This window comes from Entelurus aequoreus, linkage group LG12 (genome assembly GCF_033978785.1).
Source record: "Entelurus aequoreus isolate RoL-2023_Sb linkage group LG12, RoL_Eaeq_v1.1, whole genome shotgun sequence".
NCBI classification, from domain to species: domain Eukaryota; kingdom Metazoa; phylum Chordata; class Actinopteri; order Syngnathiformes; family Syngnathidae; genus Entelurus; species Entelurus aequoreus.
The window spans coordinates 68540273-68556381 of record NC_084742.1 but is presented as its reverse complement, the minus strand read 5'-3'; the positions used below and the strand labels follow the sequence as shown (position 1 = coordinate 68556381).

Here is a 16109-nt window from a genome sequence, read left to right as displayed (position 1 = left end):
TATACACACTGCAAGTAAATATATAATGTAGCAACAGACAACTCCATAACAATATGTAATATGTACAATATACACACTGCAAGTATGTATATATAATGTAGTAACAGACACCTTCATAACAATATGTAATATGTACAATATACACACTGCAAGTATATATATAATGTAGTAACAGACACCTTCATAACAATATGTAATATGTACAATATACACACTGCAAGTATATATATAATGTAGTAACAGACACCTTCAGAACAATATGTAATATGTACAATATACACACTGCAAGTATATATATATATATAATGTAGTAACATACACCTTCATAACAATATGTAATATGTACAATATACACACTGCAAGTATATATATATAATGTAGTAACAGACACCTTCATAACAATATGTAATATGTACAATATACACACTGCAAGTATATATATAATGTAGTAACAGACACCTTCATAACCTAACCTAACCTAACCTATCCCATAACCCCAAAGGGTCGTTGGGGCACCACAGACGATCTGTTGACCAGCTCTCTCCATCCCTCTCTGTCCTCAGCAGCTCTCATTGCCTCGGTGAGTTTCAGGTGAGTCCATTCTCCGATGTTATCTTCCCATCTTTTCTTTTGTCTCCCTCGTCTCCTGCCACCTTGTACGGTGCCTTGCAGGATTGTTTTTGCAAGGCCTGAGGATCTGGTGATGTGTCCGTACCACCTCAGTTTCCGCTTTATGACCGTGGTGAGCAGGTCATCATGTGGGCCGATGGCTTGGCTGATCTTTTGCCGGACTTCTTCGTTTGTGACATGTTGGGTGTAGGAGATACCCATGAGTCTTCTGTAGCATCTCATCTCCATGTTCTGAATTCTTTTCTGCAGCTCTGCTGTAAGGGTCCATGTTTCACAGGCGTAAAGGAAGATCGACATTACAAGTGAGCGCTGTAATCTCACCTTTGATGCCAGACGGATGTTTGTGTCTTTCCATATGGGTTTGAGTTTTGCCAGGGCAGCAGTTGTTTGAGCACTCCTGGCAAGAACTTCCCGTTTGGATCCTTCATCGGACACGATTGCACCGAGGTACTTGAAGCTTGACACCGTGTCCAATGCCTGTCCATTGACTTTGATGTCTGAGCGGATGCCATTTTTGTTGTTGGTCATCATTTTGGTCTTTTCAGCATGGATTTCCATTCCGTAGGCTCGGGAGGTGGTATCAAGCCTTTCAATTAGACTGGCAAGTTCTCTTTCTTCTCCAGCTAGCCCATCGATATCATCTGCAAAACGGAGGTTGGTGATTGGTCTGCCTCCAATGCTGACAGTTCCTTCATGATCTGCTAGGGCATCCGTCATGATACGCTCCAGAAAGATGTTGAAGAGAATGGGAGAGAGAAGGCATCCTTGGCGCACTCCAATTGTTGTCCTGAACCAGTCTCCGATAGCGCCGTTGTAGAGAACTGCGCTGGTAGCTTTATTGTACAGATGTTGAATGACTCTGACAAGGTTAGGACTGATGTTGTATTTCCTCATGGTTGCCCACAGTGCAGCATGCCATACCCGGTCAAAGGCTTTCTTAAAGTCTACAAACACATGGTAAAGGTGTTGTTGATGCTGCAGATGTCTCTCACAAATGATTCTCAAGTTGAAAATCTGTTCTGTGGTGCTCCGCCCTGCTCTAAATCCAGCCTGTTCTTCAGCTATAATCAGTTCAGCTTGGGGTTTTAACCTATTTAGTATTATTTTCAGTAGGACTTTGCTGGGATGGCTTATAAGACTGATGGTGCGGTAGTTTTGGCAGAGTTGGAGATTGCCTTTTTTCGGAAGTGTGATGATAAGTGACTGGGTCCATGATGTAGGCCACTCACCACTCTGCCAGATTTTGTTGCACAGGATGGTGAGGGTGTCGATCATGGCTTCTCCCCCTGCTTGTACGAGCTCAGCTGGGATGTTGTCCACTCCGGCTGCTTTTCCTTTTTTCAGTGCTCGGATTGCTGCCTCAACTTCTTCACGGAGGATGGGGAGTGTGTCTTCATCCTCTGTGGGTTGAGGACATGTCAGGATTGTTGGATCTCTGCGTGCCGTGTGGTTGTAGAGCTCAGAGCAGTATTCTTAACAACCTTCATAACAATATGTAATATGTACAATATACACACTGCAAGTATATATATATATAATGTAGTAACATACACCTTCATAACAATATGTAATATGTACAATATACACACTGCAAGTATATATATAATATAGTAACAGACACCTTCATAACAATATGTAATATGTACAATATACACACTGCAAGTATATATATATAATGTAGTAACATACACCTTCATAACAATATGTAATATGTACAATATACACACTGCAAGTATATATATATATAATGTAGTAACATACACCTTCATAACAATATGTAATATGTACAATATACACACTGCAAGTATATGTATAATATAGTAACAGACACCTTCATAACAATATGTAATATGTACAATATACACACTGCAAGTATATATATATAATGTAGTAACATACACCTTCATAACAATATGTAATCAGAATCAGAATCAGAATCAGAAATACTTTATTAATCCACGAGGGGAAATTACAATTTTCAGCGCAATCCCATTCAAGATCAGACAAACATTACAGGGAGACAGAACAGGATCAAACATTACAGGGAGACAGAACAGGATCGCTGACGGGTCTGACAACTTCCGGCGCCCCTCACAAAAAAGGTGAGATACAGGTAAACAATGGGGGGAGGGGGGAGAAGAAATAAAATCGGTCTAAGCCTGGGCCCCTGGAGAGGGGGTCCAGACTGAGGCCAAGGGATAAAAGAACTCATAGTCATAGCACACATCCCACTTACATGTTTGTAAGAGGGAAACATCAAAGAACACAAAGGACATTAAAGACATTAAAAGAGCAGAGCTGATGCAACCAGACACTTCTACATACAGCTATGAATAAAACGTAAAAGAAACATCTACACTGTGGTGGTCTCTGTGGTGTTCCACACCATCGTCTGCTGGGGTGGAGGGAGCATGGCCAGAGACAGGAGCAGACCCAACAAAGCAACCAAGAGAGCAGACTCCACTCTCGGCCGCCCACTAAGTCGGTCAATGTCCAGTCCGCATGGATGAGCGAGGATGCGTCTAAGGAGACTGAGGTGTCCGATACCTGCTCATTCAGCCAAGACACTGTGAAGCTTGTCCGTCCCGGCACTCAGCGCTAGCTCTGCAGCCCTGTCTCCTCATCCACTTCTCCTCCAGTCTCTCCAAACTCTGCAGCCCTGTCTCTTCATCCACATCTCCTCCAGTCTCTCCAAACTCTGCAGTCCTGTCTCTTCATCCACATCTCCTCCAGTCTCTCCAAACTCTGCAGTCCTGTCTCTTCATCCACATCTCCTCCAGTCTCTCCAAACTCTGCAGCCCTGTCTCTTCATCCACATCTCCTCCAGTCTCTCCAAACTCTGCAGTTCTGTCTCTTCATCCACATCTCTTCCAGTCTCTCCGAACTCTGCAGCCCTGTCTCTTCATCCACATCTCCTCCAGTCTCTCCAAACTCTGCAGCCCTGTCTCTTCATCCACATCTCCTCCAGTCTCTCCAAACTCTGCAGCCCTGTCTCTTCATCCACATCTCCTCCAGTCTCTCCAAACTCTGCAGCCCTGTCTCTTCATCCACATCTCCTCCAGTCTCTCCAAACTATGCAGCCCTGTCTCTTCATCCACATCTCCTCCAGTCTCTCTAAACTCTGCAGTCCTATCTCTTCATCCACATCTCCTCCAGTCTCTCCAAACTCTGCAGTCCTGTCTCTTCATCCACATCTCCTCCAGTCTCTCCAAACTCTGCAGTCCTGTCTCTTCATCCACATCTCCTCCAGTCTCTCCAAACTCTGCAGTCCTGTCTCTTCATCCACATCTCCTCCAGTCTCTCCAAACTCTGCAGTCCTGTCTCTTCATCCACATCTCCTCCAGTCTCTCCAAAATCTGCAGTCCTATCTCTTCATCCACATCTCCTCCAGTCTCTCCAAACTCTGCAGCCCTGTCTCTTCATCCACATCTCCTCCAGTCTCTCCAAACTCTGCAGCCCTGTCTCTTCATCCACATCTCCTCCAGTCTCTCCAAACTCTGCAGCCCTGTCTCTTCATCCACATCTCCTCCAGTCTCTCCAAACTCTGCAGTCCTGTCTCTTCATCCACATCTCCTCCAGTCTCTCCAAACTCTGCAGCCCTGTCTCTTCATCCACATCTCCTCCAGTCTCTCCAAACTCTGCAACCCTGTCTCTTCATCCACATCTCCCCCAGTCTCTCCAAACGGACTCTGGTGTGGCAGAGACCCAGCAGCTGGTCTCCATGGCCAAAAGGCTCCCGGGAGGCAGATCCAGAAGTCCACAAAAAAGCACCGCAGAAGTCACAAAAGTGCCACCCCTTGTCACACAGTCCCAAAGGGTCCCCAACCAAAAGGCAAAAAAACTGAAGAGGCTGGCGGGACGTAGTTTGGACACCCCTGACCTAAACTTTATTTATGCTGGAGACAGTCGATACATTTCATTGGCATTCTTTTCAAGGCAAAAATGATTATTCAATTGACTATTAATGGAGGTTGGGCTGTATTTGGAAGGTGGATTGTATTCCTTTGCAATGAGTTGTCTTTTAAAGGCCTACTGAAATGATTTTTTTTTATTTAAACGGGAATAGCAGATCCATTCTATGTGTCATACTTGATCATTTCGCGATATTGCCATATTTTTGCTGAAAGGATTTAGTAGAGAAAATCGACGATAAAGTTCGCAACTTTTGCTCGCTGATAAAAAAAAGCCTTGCCTGTACCGGAAGTAGCGTGACGTCACAGGAGCTAGTATTCCTCACAATTCCCCGTTGTTTACAATGGAGCGAGAGAGATTCGGACCGAGAAAGTGATGATTACCCCATTAATTTGAGCGAGGATGAAAGATTCGTAGATGAGGAACGTTACAGTGAACGACTTGAGAGGCAGTGATGGACGTATCTTTTTTCGCTCTGACCGTAACTTCTGTACAAGCCGGCTCATTGGATTCCACACTCTCCTTTTTTTATTGTGGATCACGGATTTGTATTTTAAACCACCTGGGATACTATATCCTCTTGAAAATGAGAGTCGAGAACGCGAAATGGACATTCAGTGCCTTTTATCTCCACGACAATACATCGGCGAAATGCTTTAGCTACGAGCTAATGTGATAGCATCGTGCTTTAACTGCATATAGAAACAAAAAAATAAACCCCTGACTGGAAGTATAGATAGAAAATCAACAATACTATTAAACCGTGGACATGTAAATACACGGTTAATGCTTTCCAGGCTGGCGAAGGTTAACAATGCTGTGCTAACGACGCCATTGAAGCTAACTTAGCAACTTAGCAATGGGACCTCACAGAGCTATGCTAAAAACATTAGCTCTCCACCTACGCCAGCCAACCCTCATCTACTCATCAACACCCGTGCTCACCTGCGTTCCAGCGATCGGCAGAAGGACGAAGGACTTCACCCGATGCGTTTGGCGGCCCGGAGACGTAGGAAGTCAAGGTGAGGTCGGCGGCTAGCGCGGCTAGCGCTCCAACAAAGTCCTCCTGGTTGTGTTGCTGTAGTCCGCTGCTAATACACCGATCCCACCTACAACTGTCTTCTTTGCAGCCTTCATTGTTCATTAAAACAAATTGCAAAAGATGTCCAGAATACTGTGGAATTATGAAATGAAAACAGAGCTTTTTGTATAGGATTCTACGGGTACCATAACTTCCGTTACTCTGACTTCGTCACGCGCATACGTCATCATACCGCGACGTTTCAGCCGGATATTTCCCGGGAAGTTTTAAAAGTCACTTTATAAGCTAACCCGGCCATATTGGCATGTGTTGCAATGTTAATATTTCATCATTGATATATAAACTATCAGACTGCGTGGTCGGTAGTAGTGGCTTTCAGTAGGCCTTTAATAAACATTGAAATACTTCCCTGCAAAATTGCTGCATAATGGTTCATTTGGAAAACTTACAAGTACTATCCATAAAACAGCCTTTCCAGTTTATTACATGAAGCTATCTTTGTGTATAATATCGTTGAGCAATAATGCGCTGAGGATTGTATTGTCCTGGATTGCTCACACACACACACACACACACACACACACACACACACACACACACACACACACACACACACACACACACATGATGGCAAACACATATGCCGTTTAAACAATCACTCCAATCCCCTCCTTATCTTCAGGAGTTATGTGCCTAAATCTACTCATAATACACAGCTCACTGAGGGTGTAATCCCTAGGAACATCGGACTAAATCCATGCTAGATCCGCTGCATGCAGACCAGAGTCAGCCAAGGCCATTATGGAGGAGGAGAGTTGGTGCTAATGGTCGTCTATGAATTCACATTAACGCCATTAGGACACCTCCATCCAGGAAATCCTTCTTACCATAGCGAGGCAGCAGCTGTTGGAAGTTTAAAACCACAATCCCTCCGCCATCATCAACCCTTTTTCTCCGGCCTGCTGTCCTGGATTTGTCCGAATTGCAAAAGAGCAGACCATTGCAGCCCGGGGGTGAGGGCAAGACGGAGCCAGCTGGTGCTTCTTTGCTCGCAATGAGAGGACAAATGCGTGCCGACAACCACGCCGCAACATTTTTTGGTGCCGGATCATAAAATTTAGTCAAAAAAAGGAAGCAAGTTGTGGGACTGTCAGGACACATGGCTGTCAGCTGGGGCTTTTAGCGCCTGTGTCGCACACGCAGGGAACTTCTCTGTGGCGTCCAAGGAGCGTCTGAAGCAGGAGTGTCCAAACTACGGCCCGCCAGACTCTTCAGTTTGGCCCGTGAGACGGCTAAAGTCCATCAAGCAGTTTTCATATCATTTACAAACAGTCTAATAGCCGTCTTGCCATTTTAAAAATAAAAAGACTTCCATTCAGCATACAAAAAATTAAAACGACACCCATTTAAATCCAAAAATGCAAAATAAAAAATGCAAAACACCCCCTCCACACTTATCAATATTTGCCGCATTTTAGCTGCTTGATATTTCTGATTGATTACAAAAGTTTAAAGAGGTCGTCACGGACGTAAACGAGGTAGGAGTCCTACTTTCACACTCTTAATTTCCAATTGTCTACCGCTTGTCTCTCTCGGGGTTGCGTGGGGTGCTGGAGCCATTCACACACTACGGCCAATTTAGTGTTGCCAATCAACCTACATACATATATATATATTTTAAAATAAAGTCATAATGCTACAATAATGATGTTGTAATATTGCGAGAATAAAGTTGTAATATTGCGAGGATAAAGTCATAATGTTACAATAATGATGTTGTGCAAACGTAATATTGCGAGAGTAAAGTCGTAATATTGCGAGAAGTAGGAATATTGTGAGGAAAAAGTCACAATCAATAAAAGAGAGCTACCTCTCTTTGTTTAAAATGTTTATTTATATTTTCTGCTGGATCTACTCTTTATTTTATGCTGCCCTTTTATTTTGCTGCAGCTGTTACATATACTCTAGTATTGTACATGGTATTGTTAAATATTATATACCAGGGGTCCCCAACGCGGTGCCCGCGGGCACCAGGTAGCCCGTAAGGACCAGATGAGTCGCCCGCTGGCCTGTTCTAAAAATAGCTCAAATAGCAGCACTTACCAGTGAGCTGCCTCTTTTTTTTAAATTGTATTTATTTACTAGCAAGCTGGTCTCGCTTTGCCCGACATTTATAATTCTAAGAGAGACAAAACTCAAATAGAATTTGAAAATCCAAGAAAATATTTTAAAGACTTGGTCTTCACTTGTTTAAATAAATTCATTTATTTTTTTTACTTTGCTTCTTATAACTTTCAGAAAGACAATTTTAGAGAAAAAATACAACCTTAAAAATTATTTTAGGATTTTTAAACACATATACCTTTTTACCTTCCTCTTCTTTCCTGACAATTTAAATCAATGTCCAAGTAAATTTATTTTTTTTATTGTAAAGAACAATAAATACATTTTAATTTAATTCTTCATTTTAGCTTCTGTTTTTTCGACGAAGAATATTTGTGAAATATTTCTTCAAACCTATTATGATTAAAATTCAAAAAAATTATTCTGGCAAATCTAGAAAATCTGTAGAATCAAATTTAAATCTTATTTCAAAGTCTTCTGAATTTCTTTTAAAATTTTTGTTCTGAAAAATCTAGAAGAAATAATGATTTGTCTTTGTTAGAAATATAGCTTGGTCCAATTTGTTATATATTCTAACAAAGTGTAAATTGGATTTTAACCTATTTAAAACATGTCATCAAAATTCTAAAATTAATCTTGATCAAGAAAAATTACTAATAATGTTCCATAAATTCTTTTTTTAAGTTTTTCCCTTCTTTTTTTCGGTTGAATTTTGAATTTTAAAAAGTCGAAATCGAAGATAAACTATGTTTCAAAATTGAGTTGTCATTTTTTTCGTGTTTTCTCCTCTTTTAAACCGTTCAATTAAGTGTAAATATAATTAATTATTAATAATAACATAGAGTTGAAGGTTAATTGAGCAAATTGGCTATTTCTGGCAATTTATATAAGTGTGTATCAAACTGGTAGCCCTTCGCATTAATCAGTACCCAAGAAGTAGCTCTTGGTTTCAAAAAGGTTGGTGACCCCTGTTATATACAAATATAATATATCAGTATATATCATATACTGTATATATAATATGTAAATATTACATATATTTATATTGCTACTTTTTTGTCTACTTTATACCTGCATTATCCTTTCCATCCTTTGTAACTGAGCTACTGTGTTGAACAATTTCCCTTGTGGATCAATACATTTGCATGCAGTCGGCTTTTGGCCCTCGGCCAGATTTCTGAAGCCCAACGCGGCCCCCCAGTCAAAAAGTTTGGACAGCCCTGGATGAGGCAAAGAGAGACAAATAAATGCGCTTTTAAATGTTGGAGCAAAAAGAGGCGTCGAGGCGATGGAATGAGAATTAGGGTCTGGGGGGCAGAGTGAGAAGCCAACGAGGAGACAATCTCTGAGATTTAGCGGGCGGGGGAGGGACCGGTGGGCTTGTTGGCTGGACGACAGTCTCCCGGCCTGAAGGGGTCAGCAGTGGGCTGTCTGAGAAGCTGGCAGCCATCGGGGCTCCAGCAGGGGCTCTTTTCTTGAGGATCTTGTGGCTGCTTGGCACGGAGCGGACACCAGAAAGCTCCTGCCAGGCCCGCTGAGCTCACACATTACACCACACGCAGCACAAAGCGCTGGAGGCCTGGACCATGCAACAAAAACCCTGACAGATTCATAAGAAACCCACTGGGTTCCGTATTTATTTAGGGTACGCTAATGTTTCACAACTCTCAATCCTCCAAACAATTATGTCTTGCAACAGGACTGGTCCAGGGACTAGGACGCACACTTCCACGCTCCCTTGACTTTCATTCTGTTTGAAATCTCTAGAACCCTTCAACAAAGTCAAGTATTTGGCCAAATGAACACTCTTTAATATTTAGAATGCAGTATTAGAAAAAGAAGTGCGTCTGTGGATCAGCTTCATGGAACTCCACAGAGATATTTCTTTTATATCAACAAAGTGATTGCATTGGGAGAAAAACAACCAACACATTTTTTAAGGACAACATGAGATCATCTTCTTAGGGGAATTTCAAGAAAAAGCACATTTTATTTGAATGTATCCTTGTTTATTAATTGGTCCCAGACTGACACTATTTATTAGTCTCCTCATAGCTGGAGCGATAAAACAATACCAATATATATCGCCATAGATACGTAATCAATGTCAATAAAAAAATGTGTTTGATAAAACAATTACTATGTGTTTTTTTTCTTTGTGGGAAAAAACAGGAAGGTGCGCAGCAAAGTTGGTTGCATGATCGGTGGGAGCCAATTAGGTTACAGAATCAACTGTCAAGTTTGGTTGAGACGACGGCGCTGCAGAGAGCAAAGACATTTGAGGATAAAACTGGAACACTAACCTCCACACCGTGGCAGTTTTTTGGATGACGTAAAAGGGAACGTAGTCAGACCGAGGCGCTCGTAATCAGTAATGCCACACCAAGTGCTCACCCTTTAGAGCACAGCTGTACCTTCTGGCATTATACCTGCAAAAATAATTCAAAGGTTTCTCTATGTTTACATTTTCACACGTTGCATCATTTTCTTACACTCTAATAAACATTTCTTGCATATTCCATAGTTTTGCACTTTCATTTTAAGAGATTATTGTTACGCGTTCCATGTGATTTTACAATTTTAATTACATTGAGTGTTGTCCATGCTTGGGTTTCCTTTCCTTTCTGCCTTCAAACTGAGGGAATTACAAGCAGAGGAAGGTTACATTTGACATAAACATTAACATTTAATATCATTTTCTCCTGGTCCTTATTTTTGATAGGTCATAAAAAGTGTCAATAATTATCAATATCAACCGATACAAAACACTTTTATCGTGATACAGTTTCAAGGCATATCACCCAGCTCTAGTTGGAGCATAAAAACTGTTTATGACCTTTAAATAAGTTTTTGTAACAACATTAGAAACCCTCTAGGCGTGAAATAACACCCCAACATCATAATAGTACTCTACGTATAAGACATACTGTACAGCAGGGGTCACCAACCTTTTTGAAACCAAGAGCTACTTCTTGGGTACTGATTAATGCGAAGGGCTACCAGTTTGATACACACTTAAATAAATTGCCAGAAATAGCCAATTTGCTCAATTTACCTTTAACTCTATGTTATTATTTATAATTAATGATATTTACACTTAATTGAACGGTTTAAAAGAGGAGAAAACATGAAAATAATGACAATTAAATTTTGAAACATAGTTTATCTTCAATTTCGACTCTTTAAAATTCAAAATTCAACCGAAAAAAAGAAGAGAAAAACTTTAAAAAAGAATTTATGGAACATCATTAGTAATTTTTCCTGATTAAGATTAATTTTAGAATTTTGATGACATGTTTTAAATAGGTTAAAATCCAATCTGCACTTTGTTAGAATATATAACAAATTGGACCAAGCTATATTTCTAACAAAGAAAAATCATTATTTCTTCTAGATTTTCCAAAACAAACATTTTCAAATAAATGCAAAAGACTTTGGAATAAGATTTAAATTTGATTCTACAGATTTTCTAGATTTGCCAGAATAATTGTTTTGAATTTTAATCATAATAAGTTTGAAGAAATATTTCACAAATATTCTTCGTCTAAAAAACAGAAGCTAAAATGAAGAATTAAATTAAAATGTATTTATTGTTCTTTACAATAAAAAAAAAAATTACTTGAACATTGATTTAAATTGTCAGGAAAGAAGAGGAAGGAATTTAAAAGGTAAAAAAGGTATATGTGTTTAAAAATCCTAAAATCATTTTTAAGGTTGTATTTTTTCTCTAAAATGGTCTTTCTGAAAGTTATAAGAAGCAAAGTAAAAAAATGAATGAATGTATTTAAACAAGTGAAGACCAAGTCTTTAAAATATTTTCTTGGATTTTCAAATTCTATTTGAGTTTTGTCTCTCTTAGAATTAAAAATGTCGGGCAAAGCGAGACCAGCTTGCTAGTAAATAAATACAATTTAAAAAATAGAGGCAGCTCACTGGTAAGTGCTGCTATTTGAGCTATTTTTAGAACAGGCCGGCGGGCTACTCATCTGGTCCTTACGGGCTACCTGGTGCCCGCGGGCACTGCGGTGGTGACCCATGCTGTACAGTATAGACTCACTTTAACATCATAATAGTACTGTACGTATAAGACATACTGTACAGTATAGACTCACTTTAACATCATAATAGTACTGTACGTATAAGACATACTGTACAGTAGACTCACATCAACATCATAATAGTACTGTACGTATAAGACACACTGTACAGTATAGACTCACACACACACACACACTTCTTCAACTAAAATGTGCAGCTTGTTTGAGTTATATGCTGCACAGCATCAATATATGATTTGTTATTTGAAGTTCATTGAGCCATTACTATGCTTGAAAATGCTTAATTTAGGCAAATTATGCATACCATTTGCTAAATTAATAATGCATATTTCTGATTAAAAATAGGGCCGTAGTCAAACGCAAGACTGCAAGGAATTGGGATATGATTTATTTAAATAAATATGTTTAGAAAAAAACGCTATGGAGTGAAGCCACAAAACTGCAAGTGTGACTGCATTTCCAACAAAAAGTATGTACAACTTTGTAATATCTGGCTATAAAGAAACTGTACATATTTTCATTATCATACCATATCATAAAATGATTTCAAAGTAATATGTTCTATTTCCAATACATCATTTTATACTAGTGAAACTTTGAATACGGTGTAAAAGTCCATTCATTTCAGCAATTCAGCTTGAAATCCATCCATCCATCCATTTTCTACCGCTTATTCCCTTCGGGGGCGCTGGAGCCTATCTCAGCTACAATCGGGCGGAAGGCGGGGTACACCCTGGACAAGTCGCCACCTCATCGCAGGGCCTCAGCTTGAAATGTGAAAGTAAAATGTGATATCAAGTCATCACATGCAAAGTGAGATACTGTATGTATTTGTTATCATTGCGATGATCATGGTTTACAGTTTTTGAAAACCCGGAAGCAGTTTGAGGTTTTCCTGCGCTGTAAGCCGTGAAGTCTTAAAGGCATGTCGTGTTGTGAGCGCACCTTTACAACGCACATATACTGTAATTGCTGCTGTAATGTTCAACATAGGTTGCAAAAAGCAATATGTTGTCATAAAGTTGAAGTGTAGTATAGATAGGGATGATGTTTGATAAGAAATTATCGAGTTCGAGTCTATTATCGAATCCTCTTATCGAACCGATTCCTTATCGATTCTCTTATCGAGTCCAGATAGGTTGTTGTATATGGAAAAAAACACACAATATTTGGTTGAACAAAAGCTCACTTTTATCATATAAGAAAACAATTTAATCTAATAAATAAATAAATATTGACGGTTACCCCCCTAAAAAAATAAAATAAAATAAATAAACATTGACTCTTGTTACCCAAAGTATATTAAGTGGGATTTTTCAGAAAAACAAATATATACAGTAACACAAAAACAACCTGTCTCTGTGATAAATAATAATATAGTGTTAAATAAAATCAGTCCCTTGGGCACAAAACTGGAAATAATACAGCTCTCCAAAAGTGCAATTCTGCTGCTATTTGACATAACTGTTTGTTATGATGCTTTGACATTTTTGCACTTTAAAGAAAGAAAGAAAATTCTATGAAGAGAAAAGTTGTTTGCAAATGTGGTTACAATGCTAAAAAATGAAAAGTTAAAGCTAGAAAAAGAAATACACTTTATTGAGTTAGCATTATTTCTTTATAGGGGGAAAGATGTGATGAGCTAGGGCAGGGGTCGGCAACCCAAAATGTTGAAAGAGCCATATTGGAGCAAAAATACAAAAACAAATCTGTCTGGAGCCGCAACAAATTAAAAGCCATATTACATACAGATAGTGTGTCATGAGATATACATTGAATTGAGATGACTTAAAGGAAACTAAATGAGCTCAAATATAGCTACAAATGAGGCATAATGATGCAATATGTACATATAGCTAGCCTAAATAGCATGTTAGCATCGATTAGCTTGCAGTCATGCAGTGGCCAAATATGTCTGATTAGCACTCCACACAAGTCAATAACATCAACAAAACTCACCTTTGTGCACTCATGCACAACGTTAAAAGTCTGGGGGACAAAATGAGACAGAAAAAGAAGTGGCATAAAACACGTCCTAGAAAGTCGGAGAAAGTTATAAATGTAAACGAACTACGGTGAGTTCAAGGACCGCCAAAATTAGTAGGACAAAACGGCGCTCGCCAAATACTCGAATCAGTGAAGCCTGTTTAATATAAACAGTGTGCTTTATAACAATTAGGGAGGTTTGTGTCATGTTTGTCCTCCTACAGAAACCATATTAAAACAAAAAATATATTTTTTCCCCCTCATCTTTTTCCATTTTTCATACATTTTTGAAAAAGCTCCACAGAGCCACTAGGGCAGCGCTAAAGAGCCGCATGCGGCTCTACAGCCGCGGGTTGCCGACCCCTGAGCTAGGGAATATAACAACTACACTACCCATCATGCAACGGGAGTGACGGAAAGTGTTGTTGCATGTCGTCACCCGTGAAAGTAACCGTCAAGAACTCAGCCAACACGCCTCGTCTGCATTATTTATAATTAGACAGACAACACATATACAGTGTGAAAAACAAAAGTTCAAAAAGGGAGATATGTTGTATATATATGTATGTGCTGCGGTTGCTTTAAGAAGGTTGCGACAGCTGCCGTAAAGGAGGTGCGTTGCTAGCCTGGTTGCTATGTTTCCGGTGGGTCGTAAAAGTGTTCTTCACGAGTTTGTACCCTGCTCAAATCTCTCAGTAAAGTTATTCATTGGATTATACCTTTTGTTTTGAACTTTATTACACTTTGGAGCGCTTTTTCCCGTCCATGTTTTTCCTGCTTTCGCTATCTGCGCCTAATGACTGAGCTACGTGACGTCATTTCTTGTGATGTCACACGGAGCATTTCTGGTCGGGACGGGATTCGAATAAAGAACCAACTCTTTTCTTTACTATAGTGGTCTCGAAAACGGGTACCGGTTCCCAAAAAGGGATTCGAGTCCGGGGACTCGGTTCTTTTCTTATCGAACAACCGGGAAAACCGGTTTGGAGTATCATCCCTAAGTATAGATGGAGAGGTCTTCTTCTTCTGCCTGGCAGTGTGAGTTGATGTCTTTATTCTAATCCCCGCATGTCTTATTCCTTTCTAAAGTCCCATATTTCTTTTACCTCTGGCCTGTTTCTTACAGTGTGTCCCCTTTTAATCCTTCCCCTCTGAAGCCCATCTCCATTCCCTGGTCTTGGCTCTCTCTCCTCATCCCTTTATCACTGGCCCTTGTTGCGCTAATCCCCCAGGGTTTTGTTTATTTGTGTTGGAGCCGCTTTTACAGCTTGTGACTGACCCCACCTATTTTCTCAGCAGTCATTTGAACAGCAGGGCTGCTTTGCAGCTAACCAGCCAATTAACATAGCATTAGCATAATATTTGCATGTGTGCATTAGGGTGTTGATGGGGAGAGAGAAGAACACTTTTGCAGCTTTTCTCTCTCCCGAGCTCAGAAAAAAAATGATATAGCTTTCATGGAGTATGACGTGAGAGCGCCCACACAGCACAACAACATGTTTTCAAGTTTGCTGTGAAAAGTTGCGTTGATGGATCCACCTACACACTGACAGCTGACCATCACTTCCCCTTATCTCCTTACATCACCACTTCTGCACAACTAACTACTTCACCACTTTCTTATGTGCTTTTATTTCTGTCATGCATTCCGGCACCTAAATAAACACTAGCAAGAGTCAGCTAACAATGGAGCCAATGAGAGTTGCTCTATAAAGTGGTAAAAAAACACCCTTCAACATTTGAAGTACACTATATTGCCAAAAGTATTTGGCCAGCCGTCCAAATGATGAGAATCACTAATCACTTGACCCGGTGTATCAAATCAAGCACTTAGGCATGGAGACTGTTTCTACAAATATTTGTGAAAGAATGGGCCGCTCTCAGTGATTTCCAGCATGGAACTGTCACAGGATGCCACCTGTGCAACAAATCCAGTCCTGAAATTTCCTCGCTTCTAAATATTCCAAAGTCAACTTTATTCTAAGACAAGTGAAGAGTTTGGGAACAACAGCAACTCAGCCACCAAGTGGTAGACCACGTAAACTGACAGAGAGGTCAGCATAGTGCAAAGACTTTCTGCACAGTCGCTTGCTACAGAGCTCCAAACTTTGTGTGACCTTCCAATTAGCCCACGTACAGTACGCAGAGAGCTTCATGGAATGGGTTTCCATGGCCGGGCAGCTGTGTCTAAGCCATACATCACCAAGTCCAATGCAAAGCGTGGGATGCAGTGGTGTAAAGCAGTGGTCCCCAACCTTTTTGTAGCTGGGGACCGGTCAACGCTTGAAAATTTGTCCCACGGACCGGGGGGGGATTTTTTTTTTTTTTTCATAAAGAAATACAATCATGTGTGCTTA

The 16109-nt window shown here is 40.2% G+C and overlaps 1 long non-coding RNA gene across 2 annotated transcripts in view; it reads right to left on the bottom strand.

The window, feature by feature from the left end:
- Positions 1-16109, bottom strand: part of LOC133662480 (uncharacterized) — a 41859-nt gene that overhangs the window by 19541 nt on the left and 6209 nt on the right. For both annotated transcript variants that reach the window (XR_009828109.1, XR_009828110.1), the window contains exon 3: positions 10012-10137. This is a non-coding gene — a long non-coding RNA (uncharacterized LOC133662480). The remainder of the gene's footprint in view (positions 1-10011; positions 10138-16109) is intronic.